The sequence below is a fragment of the Pseudophryne corroboree genome, chromosome 8 (genome assembly GCF_028390025.1).
Source record: "Pseudophryne corroboree isolate aPseCor3 chromosome 8, aPseCor3.hap2, whole genome shotgun sequence".
Taxonomy (NCBI): domain Eukaryota; kingdom Metazoa; phylum Chordata; class Amphibia; order Anura; family Myobatrachidae; genus Pseudophryne; species Pseudophryne corroboree.
Window position 1 is genome coordinate 379788081 of NC_086451.1, and position 27965 is coordinate 379816045.

At 46.9% G+C, this 27965-nt stretch overlaps 1 protein-coding gene across 8 annotated transcripts in view; it reads right to left on the bottom strand.

Annotated features, from left to right (window-relative positions):
• Nucleotides 1-27965, bottom strand: part of LOC134949185 (leucine-rich repeat and fibronectin type III domain-containing protein 1-like protein) — a 934368-nt gene that overhangs the window by 310291 nt on the left and 596112 nt on the right. The window lies entirely within an intron of this gene.

Below are 27965 nucleotides of genomic sequence, written 5' to 3' on the forward strand. Positions count from 1 at the left end.
AATAATGCCACTTACATTGCTAGGGGTCTCCTGTGCGTTGCCAGGGGTTTCATACGTGTTGCTAGGGGTCTCCTGTGCGTTACCAGGGGTTTCATACGTGTTGCTAGGGGGTCTCCTGTGCGTTGCCAGGGCTTTCCTGTGTATTGCCAGGTATCTCCTGGCTGCTGCATCAGTAAAGTAGGGAGGGTGGGTGCGGGCATCGGTGGTTACTGCTAGCCCCCGCAGTAGATTGAGACACACTGGGGGCTGTGGAAGCGCTTCTGTACCATAGTAGTGTAAAAAAAAAAAACACCCTCTTAAAATGCCCGCCGCCGAGGAGACAGGCGCTAGAGGTCAAATGTGACCTCTAGCGTCTGTCTCCTCCTTGGCGGCGGCCATTTTTGGTTGTTGTTTTTTTCATTGCTATGGTACAGAAGCGCTTCTGCAGCCCCCAGCGCGTCTCAATCTACTGCGGGGGCAGCGGCGGCAAGCTCTACTGGGGTAACGGAATCGGCGCCTATGCTGGCGGCGCTCATTAGCAAACGGTTCTCAGAACCATACCTAACATTAGGTATCGGTTCTGAAGAACCGGTGCGAACCGGCTGAATCCCACCACTGGTCACCAGCCAAATCAGGGCACATTTGCTAAGGTGGTCCTAACTGTAAACAATATGAGCCCCCACATTGAGAGCTACTTAGCAGGTGGCACCTCAGAATCCTCCCTTGTGGCAATAAAGACTCCTCCAGCTACTGATCCTAACCATGTCTGTCACAACAGTGATATACACAATGCTAGTTGTTCGTCAATTTATTACCTTACAACAAGATTGTATAAGAGGGATTCTACTTAAATACAGTACATACTTCACAACTCTCCCCAGTGTCTGACTGAACCAATATTCACTATGTGGCACTTAACCTCATGTATACAAGTAAGGACTCTTATCTCTTGTGTAAATACTCAGCACACTTTTATTCTTATGTTTGTTCCCAGCTGTAAAGTAGGGATCGGTATGTGATCCCGACAGATGGGATGCCGACAGTCACAATACTGATGCTGGCATACCGATGGTCAAGATCCCGACAGCGGCGAGGTATTTAAATTCCCCTCCCCCCACCTCTCCCCTACCCTAGCCTAACCCTAACGTCCTCCCTTAGTGCCTAACCCTAACCTCCCCCTTAGTGCTTAAACCTAACCCCCCCTTTCCGCAGTCTAACCCTAACCCTCCCCCTTAATGCCTAAACCTAACAACCCCCACAGGTGGTGCCTAACCCTAACCTCACAGTCTTTGCACTTTATCCTTACTTACCTGCCCTATTCAGTGCTGGATAATCTGCAAAATAAATGTTGTCATTGCTGATGTATTGGGGCCTTTAGTCAGTTAACTAAACTTTTTGATTTTTAGTTTACAAAAAATGCTACTGTAAAGTCCCCCATACATCGGCAATCACAATTTATTGTTTCACAGATCCTGTGATTCCCCCCCCCCCTCGCAGATATATACTGTAGTTTCCCCAATCCATCTGATTTGCCCATAGATTACAGATTTGTTTCCAAGATTGGCAGATTTTTTGCCCTTACATCACCTCAATCGATTGTCTTTTTAACTGTCGCATGTGGAAAATGTAAATAATGGACGGTACTACTACTAGCCCGCCCCCTTCTACTCTTCAATTCAGTCACAGTACTCTACCAGTACAATGAACCCTTCTGTTAATAGTTAAAAATTAGAAAAAAAAACCCAACCCTTTAAGCGGAGCCATTTTAACAGCAGTGTAGTCCCCTGGGCAAAGCAATGCACATGGGCCCCTACCCATCCTCCAGCGGTAGGGGTGGAGGGTGCTTTCAGCAGCAGCTTTGATGCCACGTCGGCAGTAGGCGGTGTTCTGTCTTCCGCTCAGCATGTAGGACCTGGAGCTAGGGAAGCCAATCCCGGGCCATTTTTTCAATTCCGGGTATCGGGATTGAAAAATGGCCAATCCCGGGATTCCCGGGATTGGCTTTTTGTTATGTGGCCGCCCCCTCGCCCCACACACATAACTCACCATATACCGGGGGGCGGGTGGGTGGCGAACATCCTCTGATCGCTGGTGGTGGCTCCCTGCAGCGGCTGATGGCGCAGTGTGACCTCTCACGCTGCGCTGGGGAGCCGGAACAAGGAAGCCGGCAGCGTCTGAGCGTCCTGTGGACGCTCAATGCTGATCCCTCAATCCCCGGGATTGGAGCTTCCAATCCCGGGATTGAATCACGGCCATTTTTGGCCCTAAATCCCGGGATCCCGCCGATCCCGATCCCGGGATTGGCCACCATACCTGGAGCAGTTATTTCTGCTAATTACTCTTTTACTGCACAGATGGTGGGAGATGGGGTAGAACGGGCATTGGGCTGAATGAAGAGGCCATGGTGCATCTCTTACAGGGTGGTAGGGTAGAGTTTAAAACCCAGGAGAGAGGTGGATAGTGGAGTGGGTTTAATATTCATAATTTTCTGGTGGGAGGGCAGATTGCTTGACTGCAGATATCTCCAGTTCCTGGAAATAGATTTATTAGCTTTCAGTGTGGTACAACACTAGAGAGTCCCACCTTTCAGGAGGTAATGGGGACTTGGGGATCAGTGTTCAGGAGCCAGAACAATCCACCAACGAATATATAAAACTGCATATCAGGTGTGTGGAGGTGGAGAAGGCACCAGCTGCTAGAAGGCTGATATCTCTGGTTCTGGGGATAGTAGAGACAATCTGCCACTATCCACCAAAAGGTAAGAGTCGCAGCTTTTGGAGTATATCCTCAGAGAAACTCTTAAGTCAGACTAAATCAGAGATATTTAGCTGGGAAGAGCAATTAATAGTATTGGATACGGACCATTGCTTAGAAGTAGAATATCTCAGGTTCCCTAGGGCCGATTTTCAAAAATCTGGTACCCCCAGAAAGAGGGGACCTCAGCTATCAGCCTAGGACCCTTAGACTCCTGGGGCCCTTGGACAAGTGCCCATTGAGCCCATACGAAAAGACGGCCCTGCCTTTAAGCCGGCCCTGGTTCAAAAAAATATGGCAAATAAAATGTGTTGGGGTCCCCCTTATTTACTGAACCAGCACTGGGCTCCACTAGCAGGGGGGTAATGCCACAGCCAAAGGATACACTTGATAAGGTCCCATGGCCGAAGCATTCATCCCCTCTTACTAGTCATCCCAGGCCAGGGATTCCTGGGGAAGTGGCTACCCCCCAATAAAGGGGTCACCCTAGGGTAACCCAGGCCTGGGCTGAAGCCCGTGGCTATCACCTGGGCAGTGGGTGAGGGGTTGATAGCTTGTGCTAGTATATATAGTAATATAGTCCTTTACAGTGGAACTACAGGTGGGATTACTGATCGCAGCAAGCCTGCCCCACATGCCGCCCACCTAGGTCTCCGGAATCTTCAGGAGCACTTGCCAGCCCCCTGTACCGCACTGGTTAATATAGCCTGCCAAAGGGCAATGACGCAAATGGCTCACCGTGGCCATCTTGACTTCTAAAAATAGTGCCGTGTGTGAGCCAATGATGGCTCCCATGCCATTTTTAAAATGGGCAGTTCCATCAAACAGGAGAGTTCCTGTCCCTATCCCCGCTAGGCAAAACTGAAGCTACTATTTAGGATCATGGCAGTGGCGTAACTACCACCCCCGCAGCCACTGCAGAGGCTTGGAGGCACAGGGCTACTTGGATGCTGCCACTGATTGCTGCTGTGTGTGAGACTGTGAGTTTGGGAAGGAGCCGGAGGGAACAGCGCACGCCTCTCCTGGGTCTCTGGCGGCGGTGTGTCTGTCAAATAAAGTGCCGGTTCGTGAGCCAATCAGAGCTTGCGGACCGGCAGCTGCAGCTCCTGATTGGCTCATGAACCGGCACTTCATTTGACAGAAACACAGTCGGAGACACAGAACGGACACAGGAGAGGCATGCAATGTTCCCTCCGGCTCCTTCCCGGACTCACAGACTGTACCCTCCTTCCCGGACAGCACAGCAGCGGAGGGAGGGTGTGTACCTGGCACTGGGGGGGGCATATTTGGCACTGGGGGCATATCTGTAGCTGGCACTGGGGGGGCATATGGGGCACTGGGGGCATGTGTGTATCTGGCACTGGGGGGCAAATTTGGCACTGAGGGCGTATGTGTATCTGGTACTGTGGGGTCATATGTGTCACTGGTGGCATATGTGTTTCTGGCACTATGGGGGCATATGTTTTATCTGGCACTGTTGGGGAATATCTGGCACCGGGGGCATATGTGGCATTGGGGCACAGCCCTAGTAACAAGCATTACCCCCTGGTAACAAGCACGACACCCAGCTCATGAAATCTCTGGCAACAAGCATTACCCCATAGCAACGAGCATGACACCCACTGCATGAAACCCCTGGCAACGAATATTACCCCCTGGCAACGAGCTTGACACCCAGCACATGATACCCCTGGCAACAAGCATAACATCTAGCGCATGAAACCCCTGGCAACGAGCATGACATCCTGAGCATGAAAACCCCTGGCACTGTGCATGGAACCAAGAGCATGAAACCCCTGGCAAAGAGCAGGTAATTTAAAAGTAATTAGAAACCTTACTGCAGGGCTTAATGTGTAATGGGCATTGCGGTGTGTGGCATAATGTATCACGGACATTGCGGTGTGTGGCATAATGTATCACGGACATTGCGGTGTGTGGCATAATGTGTCACAGGCATTACGGTGTGTGGTATACTATATCACAGGCATTGTGGTATGTGGTATAATGTCTCAGGGGCATTGCAGTGTGTAGCATAATGTATAACGGGCATTGCGATGCGTGTAATAATGTGTCACAGGCATTATGGTGTGTGGTATATTGTGTTATGGGCATTATAGTGTGTGGCATAATGTCTAAGGGCCATTGCAGTATGTGGCATAATGTATACTGGGCATTACTATAAGGAGGAAAAATGACAAATAATGTAAGGGGCATGAATCAGGATAATTTTTTTTCCTATGGTGGCCAACGTCTGGGCATGCAGGTTGCAAAACTGGGGTATAAGGTAGTCTTTTCCTGCAATGGCACGCCCCTTTAAGCAAAGCCACACCCATTTCAGCAAGGCCACGCCCACAGATTCATCACTTTACTAGTGGCAATTATGGGTGGGGGGCGCCAGAGAATGTTTTGGCTTGGGGGAGAAAAATGTCTTGTTACGCCACTGGATCACGGGACTGCCTGCCGCCTGCATCACTGACCCACCGTATACAGGTACCCATACCCGCACCCCACCACCGCTGCCACGCAGACCCGTGCACCCCACCACCGCTGCTGCTATACATAGGCGTCTGCACATAACCCCCCACCGCCGCTGCTATACAATTTAAGACACAGGGTCCCACTCGTACCCCCCCAACCTCACTGCCTCTATAATCATCACCCGCTCACACCACTTCACCCCCACTACCACTTCTGTCGACCCCCTCTGCGAAATGCAAAAAAAATTTGAAAAAGAACCGCAAAGCCCTGCTCACCATCTGTTTTATTCTATCGGCAACACGGTTGGTCTAACGGCTGATCCTCGCCACACTTTAGAAGAAACTTCCCTGATAAATCATCCTTTTTAAACAAGTTTAAAAAGCTGATTTGGTGATCCAGATCACTTTTTGATCAGGATCACAAGTAAGGGGGAGGGGGGGGGGGGGGGGGGGCATACTGTACATCATCTCCAGAATGGAGAATTGCCATAATTTATTGCAGATGTGTGGGGCTCTTTAGACACTGCCTGCATGAGGAGGCTTAATTTCTTCAGATGGCCCCCACTGCAAAGAAACCACCATATACTGTAGTAAAGAAAAGACTCAAGCAAAGAGGAAACTGTAGTAGTCTGCAAAAACAAACCAACCATGGGGCACCCAAGTGACAAATGGTGGGTACACACTGGGCCTAATTCAGATCTGATCACAGCAGCACATTTGTTAGTTAATAGGCAAAACCATGGCCCTCATTCCGAGTTGTTCGCTCGCAAGGCGAATGTAGCAGAGTTACACACGCTAAGCCGCCGCCTACTGGGAGTGAATCTTAGCTTCTTAAAATTGCGACCGACGTACGCGCAATATTGCGATTACAAACGAGTTAGCAGTTTCAGAGTAGCTCCAGACTTACTCTGCCTGTGCGATCATTTCAGTGCTTGTCGTTCCTGGTTGACGTCACAAACACACCCAGCGTTCGCCCAGGCACTCCCACCGTTTCCCCGGCCACTCCTGCGTTTTTTCCGGAAACGGTAGCGTTTTCAGCCACACGCCCCTGAAACGCCGTGTATCCGCCCAGTAACACCCATTTCCTGTCAATCACATTACGATCGCCGGAGCGAAGAAAAAGCCGTGAGTAAAAATACTTTCTTCATAGTAAAGTTACTTGGCGCAGTCGCAGTGCGAACATTGCGCATGCGTACTAAGCGGATTTTCACTGCGATGCGATGAAAAATACCGAGCGAACAACTCGGAATGAGGGCCCATGTACAGATATAACATGTGCAGAGAGAGTTAGATTTGGGTGGGTTATATTGTTTCTGTGCAGGGTAAATACTGGCTGCTTTATTTTTACACTGCAATTTAGATTTCACTTTGAACACACCCCACCCAAATCTAACTCTCTCTGCACATGTTATATCTGCCCCCCCCACCCCCCCTGCAGTACACATGGTTTTGCCCATTAGCTAACAAATTTGCTGCTGCGATCAGGTCTGCATTAGGCCCACTATGTGATACACTCTATGAGCTAAATCGCATAGTTTTTCCCCTCCCAGGCCGGGCCGCTGACATAGTGCATACACACTATGCAAGATCACAGTGACGTCATGCAGTATCTGACTATAGAGTTAGATTGAGCTGCATGTACAGGCGACAGCGGGGGTCGTTAATGACCCTCGAGAGTACGCATCGGCCTTCAGGAGGGTAAAAATGGCAAAAAAATTACAAAATCGCCTAGTGTGTACCCACCAAAAGACTTGGGGACCCCATAAAAAAAATAAAAATAATCAAAGGATGGCAGGAAAAGAGTGACAAAAACAGCATAGAACTATTTATTTTTTCTTATTAGGCGCCCTATCTTTGTAGTCTCAGCTAATGCCAGGAGTATTACAAACAGCATCTAAAATATATTTCACCCTATGATGTCCCCTAAAGCTTCTGGGCGCCTAAGTGGCACCCAGCTATTCACTTTTCCTATGCACAACAACAGTGTGTGTGTGCTCACACAAGGTATTGACATTGAGATTTGACCTTACTCTTGTACTTCCTTTATTGTGTTTCCAGTATGTATTTCAGTACTAATATAAGTGTACAGACAGAATTTAAGAAGAACAGTTTTCAAGGGGCAATTCTTTTTTTAAATTGCTCTGGGCACCAACAACCCTAGTTGCGCCTCTGGCAGTGACAGTGCACCATCTCAGATTAGCTCCGCCTAACATGTTGTTATGGAAATGAGTACTACCACCCAATGGCATAGCCAGAACTTTCTGGGCCCCTATAGCAACATTTTCAAGGGGCCCCTGTCCCAATGATTCTAGAGAGAGACACAGCAGTTGCTCATTCTATACCCCATAATAGTGCCCTAGTTCATTTTCTGAACCATAGTAGTGCCCTAGTTCACGTTATGTCACATTGTAGTGCTACCGGTAAACATTATGCATAGCACCCCCATTCACATTATGATATACAGTGTCCCCAGTTCATATTATGCCACACTATAGTGCCCCTACTTCATATTGTGTCACATTACAGTGCCTCAGTTTGTATTATGTAACATTATAAATATAATGCCCTCCGGTTCAATTTATATCATATTACGATTACGATGAGCAGGTCCAGGGGCATTACTAGATATATTGCAGGCCACAAGGCAAAAGTTTGTAAGGGCCCCAATGGTGAAAAATGTATAGAACACAAGTAACTGTGATAGGGGAGGTGGGCCCCTCTCAGCTCTAGGCCCCATTGCAGCTGCACTGCCTGCACCTATGGTAGCAATGCCCTTGCCACCACCTTACCGTACCACTTTAAGCCCTGTCTATTAGTGATTACCTCTTTGTAAAAGGTCTACATGCATTAGTACAGTAAGTTCACCTGTGAGTCTATAGAGAGTTGGAAAATAAGCATAGCTAAAGGCACTTGAGAACAATCATTTATATGTAATAAAAGTAATGTGAACAGACATTTAGGAATGGATAATATGTTCTCAAAGAGAAGACAAAGCAGGACAAATGTAATTGATCATTAAACCATTCTCCTGTTTATACAGAATTGCTGGGAGATCCAATTTGCAAAAATGCCTTTTACATTAATTTTTTTCCAGCGATATTCCAAAAATAACCCATGATCCTGACGCTTTCTATTGCACTTCCTATAGCTCTATTATTAATTTATGGAGATATACATTTAGAGAAAATGTGATTTTTTTTTTTTTATATACAGCAAGATAGCAAACGGCAGATGTTGCACTGTGTACATTAATAAAACAAATCTGTTTTTTTTCCTGAGCTATAAGAGTGTGGGAGATATCTATCATTAAAGTTCTGATCATGGCAATGAAAACCATTAGCGCTACAAACTAACAAAATATACTTAGCTGCCCAGACAATGCTGACCTGGAACAATGAGGATTGAACTTACCACTGTGCAGAGCAGATGTGCATATACACAGTACCTGAGCCAGCTTGCCATCTCACCCATGAGCAGTCCAGACCTAGGGACAGTTTTAGAAGTGAACATTGCTGCGTCCACACTTGTGTTTGTCTCTGGCATCGTGCCAACGATAATATGAAAATGATAGTTTCAGCCGTGATGCACTAGCTCCGAGACGGGTGTGGTTCATCAAATCGACAGTGTCTAGGTCGACAATGTTTAGGTCGACCACTATAGGTTGACAGTCACTAGGTCAACATGGATGGAAGGTCGACAGGGTTTCTAGGTCGACATGTGCTAGGTCTACAGGTCTAAAGGTCGACATGAGGATTTAAAAAAATGTTGGTGTTGTTTTCTTCGTAAAGTGACCGGGATCCCAAATTAGTGCACCGCGTCCCCTCGCATGGTGCCTTCGCTCCGCTACCGCTTCGCTCGGCACACTTTACCGTTCCAATCGCTCCGCTACCTTCGCTCCGCTACCGCTTCTCTCGGCACACTTTACCGTTACAATCGTAGTCCACGTGGATCGTTAAGCATGAAAAAATTAAAAAAAGAAAAAAATTGGAAAAATTCATGTCGACCTTTAGACCTGTCGACCTAGCACATGTCGACCTAGAAACCCTGTCGACCTTCCATCCATGTCGACCTAGTGACTGTCGACCTATAGTGGTCGACCTAAACATTGTCGACCTAGACACTGTCGATCTTCAGACCGGATCCCCTCCGAGACACCTACTTTCTCTGCCCCTGTGCTCAGCAGCACCAGTTGTGGTTGCAGACAGCCCACCATCAGCGCACAATCGCTACCACCATCACCAGTTGCACCAGCCTATAGCAAGCGCAGTATCTCCATCTGACCATGACCTCTGTGGAATTGGCTCTGCGTCTGATAACACAAGCCGCTTGCATTGACGTGCCTGCAATACTCCCAGTTCATGCGCTCCCTTCAGGCTAACTCCCACACACCGCCCAGTAACGCCCATTGCTTTGCCTCGCCATATCTGATGCCAGCGCCTCGGTAGACATCAGCACCTTTGTGTGTAGTCAGGGGAATGCATGCACCGTAGGGGATTTTTAGAATAATTTGCGCACGCTCACTAGGAAATAAGTGCTTAACTGTGCAAACATCGGCACTGCGCTCAGTTAGTGTCCACCTCTGAAGCAGGCTTACATTTCCATTTAGAAAAATAATTAAATAACATGTAAAAAAAAAGTTTAAAAATACTATGTATTTTATAAAGTAATACATCTATAAATTATATATATATATATATATATATATATATATATATATATATATACAGCAGTCAGGCTCGGCACTCCTCGCTGGGAAAGAATACTTGCTGTGGTGCCATCTGAGGATGTTAGCTATCCTTTGTATAGAGTGAATAGCAGCGGCACTCGACAGACTGATGAATGAAATGTGAAGCCTTTATTACGGTCCTACGCCGTTTCGGGGTAATCCCCCGTCTTCAGGGACAAGCAATACTTGTCCCTGAAGACGGGGGATACCCCGAAACGGCGTAGGACCGTAATAAAGGCTTCACATTTAATTCATCAGTCTGTCGAGTGCCGCTGCTTTTCACTCTCTCTCTCTCTCTCTATATATATATATATATATATATATATATATATATTTATGTTATACATGAGTGCACTAAAACAAATACATTTTTTGCCAACTTTGCTCGATTACCAACATTCATAGAGAAGAATCGCAACAGTGCAATTATAGCAGCAACACTTGCCAAATGGTAATTCAGACCGGATCGCTCGCTAGCGTTTTTTGCAGCGCTGCGATCAGGTCAGAACTGCGCATGCGTATGCACCGCAATGCGTAGGCGCGTCGCACAGGTACAAAGCGGATCGCCGCTCAGCGATGGGTTTGTACGAAGAATCAATTCGCATGGGCGATCGCAAGGAGATGGACAGGAAGAAGCCGTTTGTGGATGACAACTGACCGTTTTCAGGGAGTGGTTGGAAAAACGCACGCGTGTCCATGCATTTGCAGGGAGGGTTCCTGACGTCAATTCCGGCCCCGGACAGGCTGAAGTGTTCGCAGCGGCTGAGTAAGTCCTGGGCTGTGCAGAGACTGCACAAGATCTGTTTGTATAGCTCTGCTACACATGCGTTCGCACACTTGCACAGCTAAATTACACTCCCCCTATGAGCGGCGTCTATCTGTTCGCAGCAGTGCAAAAAACCCCTAGCGAGCGATGAGGTCTGAATTAGGCCCATTGTCGGCAGTAACCCTTAAGCACACTGGGCGAGCGATATTGAGCCCCATCAACAGCAAAACTATTTGTTTTCACTGGTAAAAGTGCTCTTGGTGTGTTATCTAAAACCAAACTAGAGGCCATGAATTGGATGGACTTATCTGGTGTCTATACTGCAATTTTCCAATAGCCTGCTTTCAGAATAGGGGTAGAACACATGAACACAAAACCCTCCATACAAGGATGGAGTCAATGTTAAGGTATCAGGAAAACCATGATTTCTTTGATTTTCAACGGTCTGGCTAGTGTTTGCTCTATTTGTATCCTAGAACCTTTGCCTTCAAATGGCTCCAGATCTGCTAACTTTCCAAACTTCCAGCAAAATAAACCAGAAAATTTAAACTTTTATCCTAAAGCAGAACCTTCCGCTGACTGAGAATCAGGGGCTGGCCTGTAAGAGTTTGTTATTTCCTCATGGAGGTAACAGCCGCCAATGGGGAACTGGCAAATCTTCTGTCATGGCCATATCATCTGGGGACGTGGTTACACCTCTCCGGGAATTGTGGGCAACCCAGAGCCCCTCAGAGTCCACCTATTGTCTTTACGTCCCTAAGTATGTTTACCGGCTACATGTAACAGTGTTCTGCAGCAGAATGCTATTACTGAGAATCTAAAAGCCTGAAGCCATATCTGGTTCCTGGCCAATGTACTATAACGGAGGACTACCATTAACAGTCCAGCTTTTATTTAGGGGTATACTGTATTTACTAAGCTTCTAAAACAGACAAGTGGTGGTGTTGCTATAGCAACCAATCAGATTCTGTCTATCACTTTCTAGAATGCAACAGAGAATTGATAGCTACAATTGCATTGGTCGCTATAGGCAACACCTCCACTTAGAAATGTAAGTAAATCTACCCCTAAGTGTGGGAGACCATAAGCAAACGCAAGCAGGGTTTCTGGTTGCCCGGAAACCCCCCTCTGCTTGGCCAGTGGCTCACATTATGACCTCAGTAGCAATATTATATAATATAATTGCTACAGCTTCCGCCACAACATGCAATTTAAGGGAGTGGAGCTGCTGCACATGCCCAGTGGTAGCAGCAGCTTCTTCTAACAAGTTTGCTGTGAGTGTGGATCTGAGCCCTGAATCAGTGCACTGGACCAAAGAGTAACTACCAGGAAGAATAGACAGGTATCTTACCATGAGGTGGGAGAATGTGTGCTTAGAAAGTGCAGTTCTTTCTCCTACTGGTTCTATTATGTTTGCATACCTCCCAACTGTCCCGATTTTCGCGGGACAGTCCCGTTTTTTGGGGACTGTCCCGCTGTCCCACCCGCGGGCCACAGTGTCCCGCGGTGGGGGGGGTCAGTTGGGAGGCTCTGTCAATCGCTGCTCTGCTTAGCAGAGCAGCGGTGAATAGACGCTGTGCGCATGCGCACAGCGTCTATTCAGTGGAGTCAGAGGGAGAGGGAGCATGCCAGCGGCTCACAGAGCGCTGGGCATGCCCCCTCAGTGATGAAAACGGAGGCGTGGCTCGCGAACGCGGTCCTCCCGTGAAGCCACGCCCCCTTTTCATAGGCTACGCCCTTTTCGGGAACGCGCGCGGCTTAGCCGCGCAAGTGTCCCGCTCCACAAGTAAAGAAAGTTGTGAGGTATGTGTTTGTGTATTTATCATGAGATGTTTAACCTTTGTCTGACCACTTATGTTATTTATATTAGTTAAATATGTTTTATATGTCCTATGCTGTATAGACCATACAAAGTGTTAATGCTGTAATATGTATATACTGTATGTGTTCATGGTCTGTATAGGTTCTTTTACTGCTCCACCAGACTCCCACACTTGCGGATTGCATTTGGAACCCCCCCCCCTCTAGAAATCCTGGAGGGTCAATGGCTACAAATGACCTTGTGAAAGTGAATAAATCCTTCTGTTCTGTCTATTGCCATCATTATTTGAGATCTGTTTTAGTTTCTTTCCTGCATCAGATTTCTCACCTTTATTTGTTTGTGTCAGACTCACACTATTATTTTTTTAAGGATGTTGGAGAACTTGTTGAGAACGTTAAGGGTCTTCATAATTATCAATGTGTTATTTTTATTCTTTGATTTCCACCAATTATTGACCCTAAAAAGTAAATTCACTAGTACTGAAGTTAGGAAAGAGTTCTGGAGCCGGCTTCAAAGTGAATAAATGAATGTCAAGTACGTTGGTTAGAGGGGACCCGCGATATCACATATTTATTAAGGATAGGCAACATTTTCAGTATCTAGATTTTTGTGACTGGTTCATTTTCACTAATCTGCAGATAAATGTATATTCACATATTGTAGGTGTAGGAGACTGCAAACCATCATCCTAGAGTCCACACCTGTCAAAACTACCTTATCAATGATATCATTATTTTTTTAATTGGAGTGGGCATTTTCCTGCGTCCTGACAATCTCTCTCTCTCAGAGTTATTTATTTTTTTCACATGATAGGTTCAGCACATGTGCTCTAAAGGTGATCACACATGGTGGTGGTGGTGGGGATATACTGTGAATAACTGCAGGAGCAATTTTCCATTTGGACACATACGCTAACCACATTTACAAGGTGACTTGATATTAACCCCATCAATTTCAACGGGATCATTATCGGGCATGGGAGTCAAAATCAGGCCACATGCATGGCTTTATCGAGCAATTGCCAATATGACTTTGCATATTAAAGCGTGTATTACAGCATAACGAAGAGATGATTGACAGGATGTCGCTGTTGGGAATTTAGCTGCTGGCTAAGATCTACTGTTGCAGATAACCTGTCATCATCCTGTATATTGAGCTCGTGCAGGAGAACGCTGAAGCTGTTGCCATGCTGTGTTCTACTTCTATTGCAGAGAGGGCAACATATAATGGAATTAATGTATGCCGTGGTAGTGAATATACCTGTTGGTAAGCAATGTTGGCTGTATAAGGTAGCGTTATAAATTGGGAGAATGTTACTTCTAAACAACAGTAATATCTTAATTGGGCCTTAATTACATTCGGTAATTCATAGTTCTCTACCTGGTCACAAAGCTGTCAGATTAGATGACTGAGGGCCTAATTCAGACCTGATTGCAACAGCAAAATATTTTGCTAATGGGCAAAACTATGTGCAGTGCAGGTGGGGCAGATATAACATGTGCAGAGAGAGTTAGATTTAGGTGGGGTGTGTTCAAACTGAAATCTAGATTGCAGTGTAAAAATAAAGCAGCCAGTATTTACCCTGCACAAAATAACAATATAACCCACCCAAATCTAACTTTCTCTGCACATGTTATATCTGCCCCACCTGCAGTGCACATGGTTTTGCCCATTAGAGAAAGATTTTGCTTTTTGCGATCAGGTCTGAATTAGGCCCTGAATCTGTATAGGTTCCTGTGCACATAAAAGAGTAGGACGTCAACATTTCAAGGTCACAGACTCAAACATTTAAAGACAATAAAAAAAAAAAAAACAACAACATATTTGTTAAAACATCGTTCATATCAAATTCCTAAATGGGATCTTTTATTTTTAGTCATTTTTGTTTGTACTAATGTGATCAATTCTTTTTGCACTATTTATAAAAAAAACTTTTTTTTTTACTTTTTTGGCTTGATACTTTCTTAATCTTGGGAGCTTTTCTTTCATAAATTGGTTTCCGATAGTGAGATTCTCATAGGTTGCTCAGGTCAACACTGCCACTTCTCTGGATGGGTGGTATTCAGTATACCGGTTGTTGGGATCCCGGCGCACAGTATACCGGCGCCAGAATCCCGACATCTGGCATACTGACACCTTTTCTCCCTCTTGGGGGTCCACAACCCCCCTGGAGGGAGAATAGATATTGTGGCGAGCGCAGCGAGCCCGCAAGGGGCTCATTTGTGCTTGCCCCGCTGACGGCAAGCCAGTGGTCGGGATCCCGGCGTCGGTATGCTGGGCGCCGGGAACCCGGCCGCCGGCAACTCATACCACACCCGTCTGGATTGCCAATGCATGCAAGTCCAATAATCTATCAACCACAGAGCCCTGGTTCTTACTGCTTTTACATTTGTAAAAATAATTCAATCTGATGAATTATATCACCCAAATAATTTATTCGTTTTTTTATTTTTATTTGTTTCAAATTTATAATAATTCACCTTCATTATTGCTGCCTACAAGGTATAAGACAGTTAATGAAACTGTATACGACAGCTAAAAAAAACTGTCAAGATTAAGTAAAGTACAGTAACAAGACAAAAATAACTGTCAACTTTTACATTTTTGATATTTGACTGCATTATATTCCAAAATCAGAAATTTTCACATTACTATAAAAATTAAATACTAAAAATATAAGATCCCATTGAGATCCCACTTGAAATTTAGACTGGATTATCTTAAAACATCAAGAATTAAACAAAAACTTACATTTTATTGGAAATCATTACATATTTCAGTCTGTGACCTTGAAATGTTGATTTCCTTAAACCTAGTCAGGTGGTTTATCAAATTAAAGTCTGTTATTAAAAATCAACAAAAGAAAATGATTTTGTACATATCTCAATATGTTTTGTATGCTCACAAGTGGATTTATGACATTTTGAAAGCCTCATAATAAAAAAAAAAAAAATATTCTGGATTTGTAGTAATGTTGATGTCCCATTATGTATACAGAGTGCAATAAATTGTTGGAAATCTAAAGTATAAAATGTATTTAAAAAACTGGGTAACTCGGTGTGGAAAGACCAACAACACAGGGTGGGGAAACTCATGACATGGGTAAGGTAGAGAGATTAATGACATAGGTGAAGGGCAGTCAGAAATAAGCATTGTGTCATCCTGTACGCAACAAACACAAAGGGCTAGAGCTGTCGTTGGTGCATGGGACTCAGTAGACAGAGGCACTGTGTCTGGCATAATGCTAGGAAAAGAGAACAAAGAGTGAGCGTCCTGTCCATGAGGGATAAAGCTGGGTACACACAAGGACGACATGTTCGGCAGACCCGAGATTGCGCCGACAGAGTGGCCAATTAAGGTAAGTATACACATTACCGATTGGCCGCTCAGTATATCGTCCTGATGTCACAGCTAGACAGACATTTGAAGCTGCCCACCCAGCTATGTCGATGGTCCCTGCAGCAAGTATCTGCAGATATATATCAGCTATCGGCTGTGATGCAGGGTCGACGCGATATGTCTGTGAACAACGTCATTCACAGACATATCATTTGTACCCCTCCGCTGACCCGCTTGCGATATATCGGCCACTCGATCTAAAGGCCGATATATCTGCTAGTGTGTACCCAGCACAGAGTGGTAGAGTAAGGATGGACAATAGGATTTTTATGTTTTATAATTTGCCAGAATACACAGAGAGCAAGAAATGCCAATATTATGTGCATGTGCGTGTGTCTATATATACGCTAGTACAGTATTTTCCACCCAACATGCAACAGGGTCATTAGCTAGTGTGGCAGCCATGTAGCCTCGTCCACCATTTACGGTATCTTCCCTCAATGTTCTCTCCAGACTCAAGCCCTCTTGTGTGTTTTCACTCAGTCTCATCCAACCCCGTCTTCCCCTTTCATCTCCTCCCCATCTATCTTCCATCTCTGCCCCCTCCTCCTCCCCTATCTTTCTCATCTCGGTTCTGGCAATGGGGGGAGAGCAAGAGGGGTGTGATTAATAAATTAAGAAACATTGATGCCCTGCACTCAGTTTCAGACTGGGGCATGAAGGGCCCACCGGGGGGATGTACTAGTAGGGCCCCATACTGAGAGGCTTGGCTAGCTATTAGCAAGTACATGATCTGGACCCCTTGATACATTTATATAGTAAATACTGTTAATTCATGCATGATAGTGTACCAGATTAATAACAGCAATGCACTGTATTGAATACGCCATAGTCCTGTGCATTATACTGTAACATAAGTATAATGAACCTGATCCATAGAGGAAGGGGTGGGCCCACAGGCAGTGGGGCCCACCGGATATTTCCCCCTGTACCCTTGTGGGACGGTCCGGCCCTGCCTGCACTTAATAAAGACAAAAGGGTCCATACTGTAGCTCCATATGTACAGTATATTAGTTTTATCATTTATCAGATAACCTATTATCTAGAAAGTATTGAAACCAGTGGCTACTGCTCAGTGATAAAATCATACAAATGACATAGTCATAGTGGTCAATTTATTTAGGGGTGATGTGCCATCATACATGGCTGTAATGTAAAGCTCGGTACATTTTACAGTAGCCACTACATCACCTATTCTCCTGTGCATCTTTGAAGGCATTAATGTTTTTATGTGGGGTGGTTAATTAATGATTAATGGATGATATTTTGTGGTGGTCACTGGGATGATTTCTGTATTGTGTAGTGGTCATTTGCATACTCTGTATTGTCTATGGTTTACTAGGATGCTCTCTGTAATGTGTGTTACTGTGTGAGCAGTAGCGGCTCTTGCCACGGGCAAGCAGGCTTTTTGCCCGGGGCGCCGCTACCCTGAGGCGCCGCCGTGGCAAGAGCCGCTACTAATAATCCCCGCTCCCGGCCCCCAGCTGCAGTGAGCGCTGGTGTGCGCCCGCTGCAGCCGACATCGCTGACTCACGCTAGAGGTCAAAATTGACCCCTAGTGTCAGTGCGGCGCTGCTATGGGAGAGACGTCATGACGTCTCTGCCATAGAGAGAGGAGCCGGCGCCCGGAGACAGCAGCAGCAGCGGTCCAGAAGCAGGAGCGAGGCTGGTAAGTATTGTGCTTTTTCTTTTAGGGTTTCAAAGTGGCACTACTGCAGGGGGCACATACTGGGGGCACTACTACTGGGGGCACATACAGGGGGCACAGCTACAAGGGGCACTACTACTGGGGGCACATATACAGGGGGCACAGCTATAAGGGGCACATCTACAGGGGGCCCAGCTTGGGTCAGCTGATCCTAGAGCAGCCTCTGGTTGGTGATCAAAGAGTCAACTGACAGGAATCAAGATGCCAGCGCCCATTCTCCGCTGATATGAGAAACGATCCTAGAGATATGCCAACCACCCGGCTCACTGGCAGATACAAAACTCACAGATGCCCCATCTATGGGAGTCCTTAAGGTCAGGAAGTGGCAGCGCAGCATCAGGTAATGGAACCTGAAAGCCCAATGTGTTGCTGGCTTATTGCGGTAAGTTATTTTTATATTTGTTTTGAAATCTAACATTTGGCACCGACTTGAAATCTCCCCCCTCTTGAAATTCTGCATTTGCCCCATGGCTTCAGTTAAGCCTGGACAGCATTCTGCATCTGGACTGCAGCCTGCTATGAGCAGGTAAGGAGGGGACGGTAGGCCAAAAATGTGGCTATTGAACCGAGAAACCTTGCAGCAGCTCTGTGCCTATTATTTAGACATTTGCTAGGACCATACCACTGCTCTCACATGCTGATCATGGCATGTGCCTGATAATTATCCTACCAATTTTGGTGGAATCCTTACAGGCCATCAACATTGGTTCGTGGTCACACATGCTGTACATTGCATTAGCACTAAGCAACATTTTCCGAATGCTTAATAATTTGTTGAGTTACAAAGAGGCTGTGACTACCTCATACTTACCTACTTGACATTTCTCCTCTGCAGGAGAAGCCCGGAGAGGAGACGTTGCAGAAGACTTCGGTGGGTGGGGCCGGGCTGTGACATCATCAAGCCCCACCCCCTCATCGGGAAACGCCGCGATCCGTGGGTCTGTGGGTCCGCGGGAAGGGGGCGGAGCTAAAATGACACAATTTGCGTCATTTTAACCCCTTCCCACAGCACAGACCAGCGAATACGGGAGATTATCTCCATCCTGTCCGCATCACTAGGGTGCGAGCAGGGTGCGGGAGACCTGCCTACTCTTCCGGGGGTGCGGGGGCTACCACAAAAAACAGGAGCTTCCCGCAGCTTCCGGTAGAGTAGGCAAGTATGGACTACATAAAGCTCTGCAACATAAAATAAGCAGCTCGTTTTCTGCCCCCCCACCCCCCTTTATACATTCATGAGCATGCTATTCATGTGAAAGGAAATCATATTTTTAAAAATGTAACTAGCGTTACAAATATGAGACACGGATACCACAGACCTGTAATTGAGTCTTGGTTACTTTGAAAGGTTTGAGTAACCCTTTGATCTATCAATGATCAAATGAAGTCACTGCTTAATATGATGGTAAATCTGGTATACCGAGCATCCACAATTAAGGATGTGTCACCTTTCCAAACTTTGAAGTCTGACTATCGCTATCAAAACTGAAAGCTGAGAGAGCAGACGGTTTACGGGCAAAATTTAAATAGGAGAAGGGAGCTCAAAATCAATTAGGCCCAAATAAAGTCTTCAGTAACTGTAGAAGCATAAGTGGAAATACAGAGAGCTTTTATAATCACAAGTTACAGTATAAGGAACAAAAAGCTCAATCTTGAGTGCTAATCGGAACGCTTATTATAAGGGATGTTAGGAGTTAAAAAAGGAATGTCTACTTGTATGTAATTTCCAGTGTTACCTTCCTCTATAAAGAAAGCTGAATATATACTTCTAGTACATACAGTATGTATTACTGATAAGAAGCTACTATTGCAGCTACAGTAGGTGAGCAGAAGCAGGAATAAAGGGTGTCATTTTCCTAAATATCAGGTTCAAACCTAATATCTGGTTCAATCCTGAGCAAAACATATTTAAAATATAGATCAAGGAAGGATACATTATAATTTCAAAGCTCAAAAAGTGAGCACATTTCACATTTCATTTTATTTACAGAGAACATTCAGTACATCAGTAGATCCGTCTTTAGCAACAGCACAGCAAGGAGACATTGGGACTAATTCAGACCTAATCGCAGCAGCAAATTTGTTAGCTAATGGGCAAAACCATGTGCACTGCAGGGGGGGGGGCAGATATAACATGTGCAGAGAGAGTTAGATTTGGGTGGGTTATTTTGTTTCTGTGCAGGGTTAATACTGACTGCTTTATTTTTACACTGCAATTTAGATTTCAGTTTGAACACACCCCACCCAAATATAACTCTCTCTGCACATGTTATATCTGCCCCACCTGCTAACAAATTTGCTGCTGCGATCAGGTCTGAATTAGGCCCTCTGTTTGGTTCAGCAAAGCAAGTCCTTGCATACGCCAGAGGCGTCACTAATGGTAGAGACACCCGGTGCGGGGGAAACACTGTGAGCACAGCGAAGCCGCAGACCTGGGGAAAAAGTATGTGGCCTCGCTGGTAAAGGGCGTGGCCTCAAGGGTAGGGGTGTGGCCTTGCAGCCTAAACCCCTGTTTTGTCACTCCGGGGTCTCAGAGATGAGGCCTTTCTCCCTGGAGACTAGTGTGAGTGCAATGCCAGCTCCTACACAGTGACAGGAGCCGAGTGCTGCACGTAATGTCACAGGGCAGTACCTCCTCCTCCCAACTGTCCCGATTTTCGCAGGACAGTCCCGTTTCTTTGGGACTGTCCTGCTGTCCCACGGTGGGCGGGGGGACAGTTAGGAGGCTCCTGTAGTCACTGCTCTGCTTATGAATAGACGCTGTGGTGAATAGTGGGGTGCACAGCGTCTATTTACAGGAGACAGAGGGAGAGAGGGCATGCCAGCAGCTAACAGAGCGCTGGCCATGCCCCCTCAGTGACGAAAATGGGAGGAGTGGCAAGCGGCTGCGGCATTGACGCGAAGCCACGCCCCCTTGTTCCTGAGGTCACGCCTCATTTTCGGATGGGCACAACTTTGCCACGCATAAAGGTCCCTCTTTATTGAAGATAAATGTTGGGCGGTATGGTACCTGGCTCCTGTCACTGAAGAGGAGTTGGCACTTTGGTATTACCCCTCAGTGAGTGACACCCGGGTGTGAGACGCGCCCCCATTGGGATGCCACTGGGGTAAGCAAAGTGCGGACTTCTCTGCTCTACTTTTGTGCTCTGTACCTGGCCTGCCCTCTTTATTTATGAGTGCCATCACCTGTAGTGAAACAACTTTCTTATCAAGGAACTAGTTCAACACAGATGAGGGCAATCATTAGTTAAGAGGGAAGTCCAGGTAGAGAGCATTTTGTCACTCCTGGAATGGGTCATGTTGGAAGGTATGCATTGTGTGTTCCTGGGCTTTGGGTCTGCTTCATGTTTCTAAGTAAAGCAAAAAAAAAAAAAAACAAGCAGCTGGTCAAAACCATGGGGTAAATTTACTAAGATTAGTATTTTCCCGTTTGAGGTCAAAGTTCAATCACGAATGACATCGAAAGTGTAAATATGCAACTTTTTGAATTGATTACGACTAATTTACTAAGCTGCCTTATTCTGCATTTTCGGTTTTTCCGATGTCGATGTCATTCGTTTTTTTAGGCAGTGTTTTACGTGAGTGACTTGTAAAACACTGCCGACTTTAATACAATGAATCTCGGCCGGATCTGAGAGATCCGTGCAGGGCTTCATTGTGCACCTTGTAAAAAAAAAAAAACATGTTTAAACTTAAAAAAAAAATTGCGTGGGGTCCCCCCTCCTAAACCAAACCAGCCTCGGGCTCTTTGAGCCGGCCCTGGTTGCAAAAATATGGGGAAAAAATTGACAGGGGTTCCCCCATATTTAAGCAACCAGCACCGGGCTCTGCGCCTGGTCCTGGTTCCAAAAATACGGGGGACAAAAAGCGTAGGGGTCCCCCGTATTTTTGAAACCAGCACCGGGCTCCACTAGCTGGACAGATAATGCCACAGCCGGGGGTCACTTTTATACAGTGCCTTGCGGCCGTGGCATCAAATATCCAACTAGTCACCCCTGGCTGGGGTACCCTGGGGGAGTGGGGACCCCTTCAATCAAGGGGTCCCCCCCCTCCAGCCACCCAAGGGCCAGGGGTGAAGCCCGAGGCTGTCCCCCCCCATCCAATTGGCTGCGGATGGGGGGCTGATAGCCTTTGTTGAAAGTTATGAATATTGTTTTTAGTAGCAGTACTACAAGTCCCAGCAAGCCTCCCCGCAAGCTGGTACTTGGAGAACCACAAGTACCAGCATGCGGCGGAAAACCGGGCCCGCTGGTACCTGTAGTAGTACTACTACTAAAAAAATACCCCAATAAAGACATTACACACACACCTTGAAAGTATAACTTTAATGCATACATACACACCACCATATACACATACTTACCTTATGTTCACACGAGGGTCGGTCCTCTTCTCCAGTAGAATCCATGGTGTACCTGTTGAAAAAATCCTACTCACCAAATCCAGTGTAGAGGGCTCCTCGGATAATCCATTTGTAATCCACGTACTTGTAAAAATAAAAAAACGGGACACCCGACCACGAACTGAAAGGGGCCCCATGTTTTCACATGGGACCCCTTTCCCCGAATGCCAGAAACCCCCACTGACTGATGTCTAAGTGGGTTTCTTCAGCCAATCAGGGAGCGCCACGTTGTGGCACCCTCCTGATCGGCTGTGTGCTCCTGTACTGTATGACAGGCGGCACACGGCAGTGTTACAATGTAGCGCCTATGCGCTCCATTGTAACCAATGGTGGGAACTTTGAGGTCAGCGGTTGACCGAAAGTGACCTCACCGCTGACCACAAAGTTCCCACCATTGGTTACAATGGAGCGCGTAGGCGCTACATTGTAACACTGCCGTGTGCCGCCTGTCATACAGTACAGGAGCACACAGCCGATCAGGAGGGTGCCACAATGTGGCGCTCCCTGATTGGCTGAAGAAACCCACTTAGACATCAGTCAGAGGGGGTTTCTGGCATTCCGGGAAAGGGGTCCCATGTGAAAACATGGGGCCCCTTTCAGTTCGTGGTCGGGTGTCCCGTTTTTTTTATTTTTACAAGTACGTGGATTACAAATGGATTACCCGAGGAGCCCTCTACACTGGATTTGGTGAGTAGGATTTTTTTCAACAGGTACACCTTGGATTCTACATGGAGAAGAGGACCGACCCTCGTGTGAACATAAGGTAAGTATGTGTATATGGTGGTGTGTATGTATGCATTAAAGTTATACTTTCAAGGTGTGTGTGTAATGTCTTTATTGGGGTATTTTTTTAGTAGTAGTACTACAGGTACCAGCGGGCCCGGTTTTCCGCCGCATGCTGGTACTTGTGGTTCTCCAAGTACCAGCTTGCGGGGGAGGCTTGCTGGGACTTGTAGTACTGCTACTAAAAACAATATTCATAACTTTCAACAAAGGCTATCAGCCCCCCATCCGCAGCCCATTGGATGGGGGGGACAGCCTCGGGCTTCACCCCTGGCCCTTGGGTGGCTGGGGGGGGGACCCCTTGATTGAAGGGGTCCCCACTCCCCCAGGGTACCCCGGCCAGGGGTGACTAGTTGGATATGTGATGCCACGGCCGCAAGGCACTGTATAAAAGTGACCCCCGGCTGTGGCATTATCTGTCCAGCTAGTGGAGCCCGGTGCTGGTTTCAAAAATACGGGGGACCCCTACGCTTTTTGTCCCCCGTATTTTTGGAACCAGGACCAGGCGCAGAGCCCGGTGCTGGTTGCTTAAATATGGGGGAACCCCTGTCAATTTTTTCCCCATATTTTTGCAACCAGGGCCGGCTCAAAGAGCCCGAGGCTGGTTTGGTTTAGGAGGGGGGACCCCACGCATTTTTTTTTTTGTGAAATTAAAACATTTCCCACCCCTTCCCACTGAAAAACATGCACGGATCTCATGGATCCGTGCATGCCTATACAAACACGGGATAAAAAAGCAGGTCTGTTTTTTTTTAGCACTTTTTCACGATTTGTATTTCATCACGGCAGTGTTTGGCTATTGTCGGCAGTGTTTGTGTTTTGCACTTTTTAGTAAATTCCCGATTTCTACCAAATTGCAGGCGTATTTGACCGATGGTGTATTGATTCGTGATTTTTTTCCTTGGACTTTCAAAATATTACGAATGCCCTCATCACTGCCGTGATTTTTGCTTAGTAAATTACCGAGATGACACTTTGAAGAAAAAACGGCATCTCGGTCAAAATCGGGACCTTAGTAAATATACCCCCATGTTGCACTGAAGGTGGGGCAGATGTAACGCGCAGAGAGATTTAGATTTTGGGTGGGTAATATTTTTTCTGTGAAGGGTAAATAGTAATACTGGCTGCTTTTGCATGTAGACCACGAATGTTAGACAGATTTATTTTTACGCAGCAATTAAGATATCAGTTTGAACACACCCCACCCACATCTAAATCTCTCTGCACATGTTACATCTGCCCCACCTGCAGTGCAGCATGGTTTTGCCCTGTTGCTTGCTTTTTGCTTTACTGACAAACATGAGCCTGTTATCAAGAGAAATAATTGGGTGGTGTTCTAAAGACAAATGATTCTGTTGATTTTTAAAAGTAGTAATATTTGCTAGAAACTGGCTAAGCTCACACTCCTGTCAGTAAGCAGATTGCTGCACTCCTGCTAGAGTATTCAGGACTGCCACTCTGCAGTGACATATGCTATGTGTCCAGTCACTTGTGCTATGTGGTCAGCTGATTTTCACAGGACAGTCCCATATTTTGGACACTGTCCCGCTATCCCAGTGGGCACTGTCCCGCTGTGTGTGTGTTTTGGGGGTTGGGAGGACCCCTGCCACTCAATGCTCTGCTTAGTAGTGGTGAATAGAGAGAAAGGGCCGGCCAGCAGCTCTCAGATCACAGAGCGCTGGGCATGCCCCCACACTGATGAAAACGGAAGGTGTGACTCATAATTGCGGCATTATTGTGATGCCACACCCCCTTCTGCAGGCGCCATGCCCCCTTCTCGATGCAGCAAAGTCCTGATTTAACCATCAAGAGTGTTTGGAGCTATGGTATAGCATGGTATGTAAACATTCATTCATAATGTCAACATAAGTATGGTGACTTGGGGCCTGATTCAGAATTGTACGCTAATACGATTGCAGCTGCGGTCCTATACGCAGATACTGTGTGAGAATATGGAAATGACCACCTGCATTTGTATTGAGACGCCAACAGCCTCCTTCACAGATCCAAGCAACAACATACAAAGATGCAGCATTAGGTGCAGATGATTGTCGCAGTCCTGATTAAGTCTACGGTGAAACGCTTGTGTTTTTGCCACCACTACCCATTACCACTCCCAAACTGCCCCTGACTGGCAATCAGTTTGTGCATAAATCCTCTCTGTGTCCATCGCAAAAATGTCGCAGCACATGCACATGAAAATACCTTATTGCGCACATCTCTGAACCAGGCCCATGGTCCTAATGTCGACATTGACCCTGTCAACACTGATCACGTAGATACTGATGAAATGTTGAGAAGTTACAATGTTGACATATCACCAGAGCCGGCCATAGGCATAGGCAAAATAGGCAATTGCCTAGGGCATTTGATATGCCTAGGGGCATCATCAGCTTCTGCTGATTTAAATGATATGCGGCATGCCTATATTCTGTATGTAGCATTTCATATGCAGATACAGCCACAGTCTCACACAGTATATTGGCATGCTGCATATCAGTTTAATCAGCAGAAGCTGCTTGTGCATCCTAGCCACATAGCAATGCAAATAAGATGCATTTTCATTAAAAATAAAGGTGCCCGACGTTAGCATTGATGCAAGATTTGTGAGGACACATCTGTATCCAAGCAGAGGCAGAGGTCACAGTGTTAGTGGTAGTGTGAGTGCTGTGTGCATGTGAGTGGGTTGGTTGTGCAGTAGTGTTCAGAATATGTGTAAGGAACATTATGTGTGTCATGTAAAAATGCATTAATAATGTGCAACATATGTGTAAAGGGCCACTACTGTATGTGTGTCATTATGTGTATAAGGGCATTAATAATGTGCGGCATATGTGTAACAGGGTACTACTGTATGTGTGTCATTATGTGTATAGGGGCACTAATAATGTGCAGCAAATGAGTAGGGGGCACTATGTGTGTCATGTGTATAAGGGCATTAATAATGTGCGGCATATGTGTAAGGGACATTATGTGTAAAAGGGCATTAATAAAGGTTGTCCTAATGTGTAAGGTGCATTATGTTTATAAGGACATTAATGTGTCTTATATGTGTAAGGGGCATTACTGTGTGGAATTGTGTATAAATGCATTACTAATGTGTGGCATTATGTGTATAAGGTGCTCTACTATGTGGTGTTGCATATAGAAAGGGCACTACTGTGTCGCCTAATGTGAATAAAGAGCAAAAGGTGTGGTGTAATGTGAATAAGGAGCAATTCAGTGTGACGTGATGTGAATAAGGGGCTCTACTGTGAGGAGTAACGTTTATAAGGTAAAGTGATACTACTGTGGGATGTAATATGAATTATGGACACTATCGCAAGATAACATGTGAATAAAGTTGCAGTACTGTGTGGCGTAATTGGAATTGGGGTTACTATTGTGTGGCCATGCCCCTTCCAAGCAAGAAGACGCCCCTCTTTGGGCTGTGCGTCAAATGTGCGAACTGTTCCTATTTAAAATATAGGGGGTACAAGGACTGCTATGGGTGAGGGGTGATGGTGCTGGGAAAGAGATGCAAGGTCAGAGGCAGAACCAGCGGTGGTGCTAGGGGGCACCAGCCAAAATCTTGCCTAGGGCATCATATTGGTTAGGGCCGGCTCTGCATATCACCCCTGGTGTGCTAGCGGTGACTGGGTTCGGTGGTCATGTGACTGTCATTTCCAGGTGGAGTCATCTGACAGAGCAGCATTCTGGTGAATATACCTGCCCTATCCCTAACTCCTACCCATCCATCTGATGCATACTGTAAATCTTACCCATGGTGTCGGACCCGAACCCTCCCCGGATTGGAAGCATCGCCCCCATCCCGTCCGTCACTGCTGACACTCTTCCAGAGGAGCGTCTGGTGATAGAGGAGGAAATTCATGATCTTATACTCTCTGTACTATTTGCCCATTTTCCTTGTGCCTCCCTCTGTCACTATACGCTCCTCAGCACAAGAGGTAGCACATGGTGATCTTATCATTAGCCTACATGCCAACTCCTAATGTTGCAAGGAGCAGGGAGGGGATACAGCACCACAGAGCAGGGAGAGGCAGTATGCAGCATGGAACTGGGAGAAAGGCGGAATAGACAATAGGGCTGCAACACAGAGCGGAGAGATCAGCAGTATGGAGAATGGGGAGGCAGTATGGAGCAGGGAAAGGTAGCAGCTGCATAAAGCAGGGGAAGGCAGTAACGGAGCATGGGGAGGCAGTATGGAGCAGGGGGAAGGCAGCAGCAGCATTGAGCAGGAGGCAGTAAAGGAGCAAGGAAGGCTGGTATATACTGGTAGAAAGCAGCACGGCCTGGGGGTGGGGGCAGGATGGAGCATAGTAGCAGCAACACCCACATGACCCGGGGAGGGGGGGGGGGCAGGATGGAGCAGAGTAGCAGCAACACCAACACGGCCCGGGGCAGGATGGAGCATAGTAGCAGCAACACCTACATGGCCCGGGGGCGGGTAGGGGGGGACAGGATGGAGCAGAGTAGCAGCAACACCTACATGGCCCGGGGGCGGGGGGGGGACAGGATGGAGCAGAGTAGCAGCAACACCTACATGGCCCGGGGAAGGGGGGGGGGGGGAGGATGGAGCAGAGTAGCAGCAACACCTACATGGCCCGGGGGCGGGGGGGGGGGGACAGGATGGAGCAGAGTAGCAGCAACACCTACATGGCCCGGGGGCGGGGAGACAGGATGGAGCAGAGTAGCAGCAACACCTACATGGCCCGGGTGCGGGGGGGGACGACAGGATGGAGCAGAGTAGCAGCAACACCTACATGGCCCGGGGGCGGGGGGGGGGGGGGGGACAGGATGGAGCAGAGTAGTGGCAACACCTACATGGCCCGGGGGGCAGGTTGGAGCAGAGTAGCAGCGACACCTACACGGCCCGGGGGGGGGGGGGGGTGAGCAGGATGGAGCATAGTAGCAGCAACACCTACATGGCACAGGGGAGGGGGGGGGGACGGGACAGGATGGATTAGAGTAGCAGCGGCACCTACACGTGCCAGGAGGGGAGACGGGATGGACCAAGGGGTGGATGGAGCAGGGGAGAGACAGCAGCTGAACGGATCAGGAGGGGAGTAAAACTTTTATGCTGAAACTGAGGGTCTAGGGTCAGGGGTGTAGCCAGAACCTGTAGGCCCCCTAGCAACTTACTGAAGAGGCC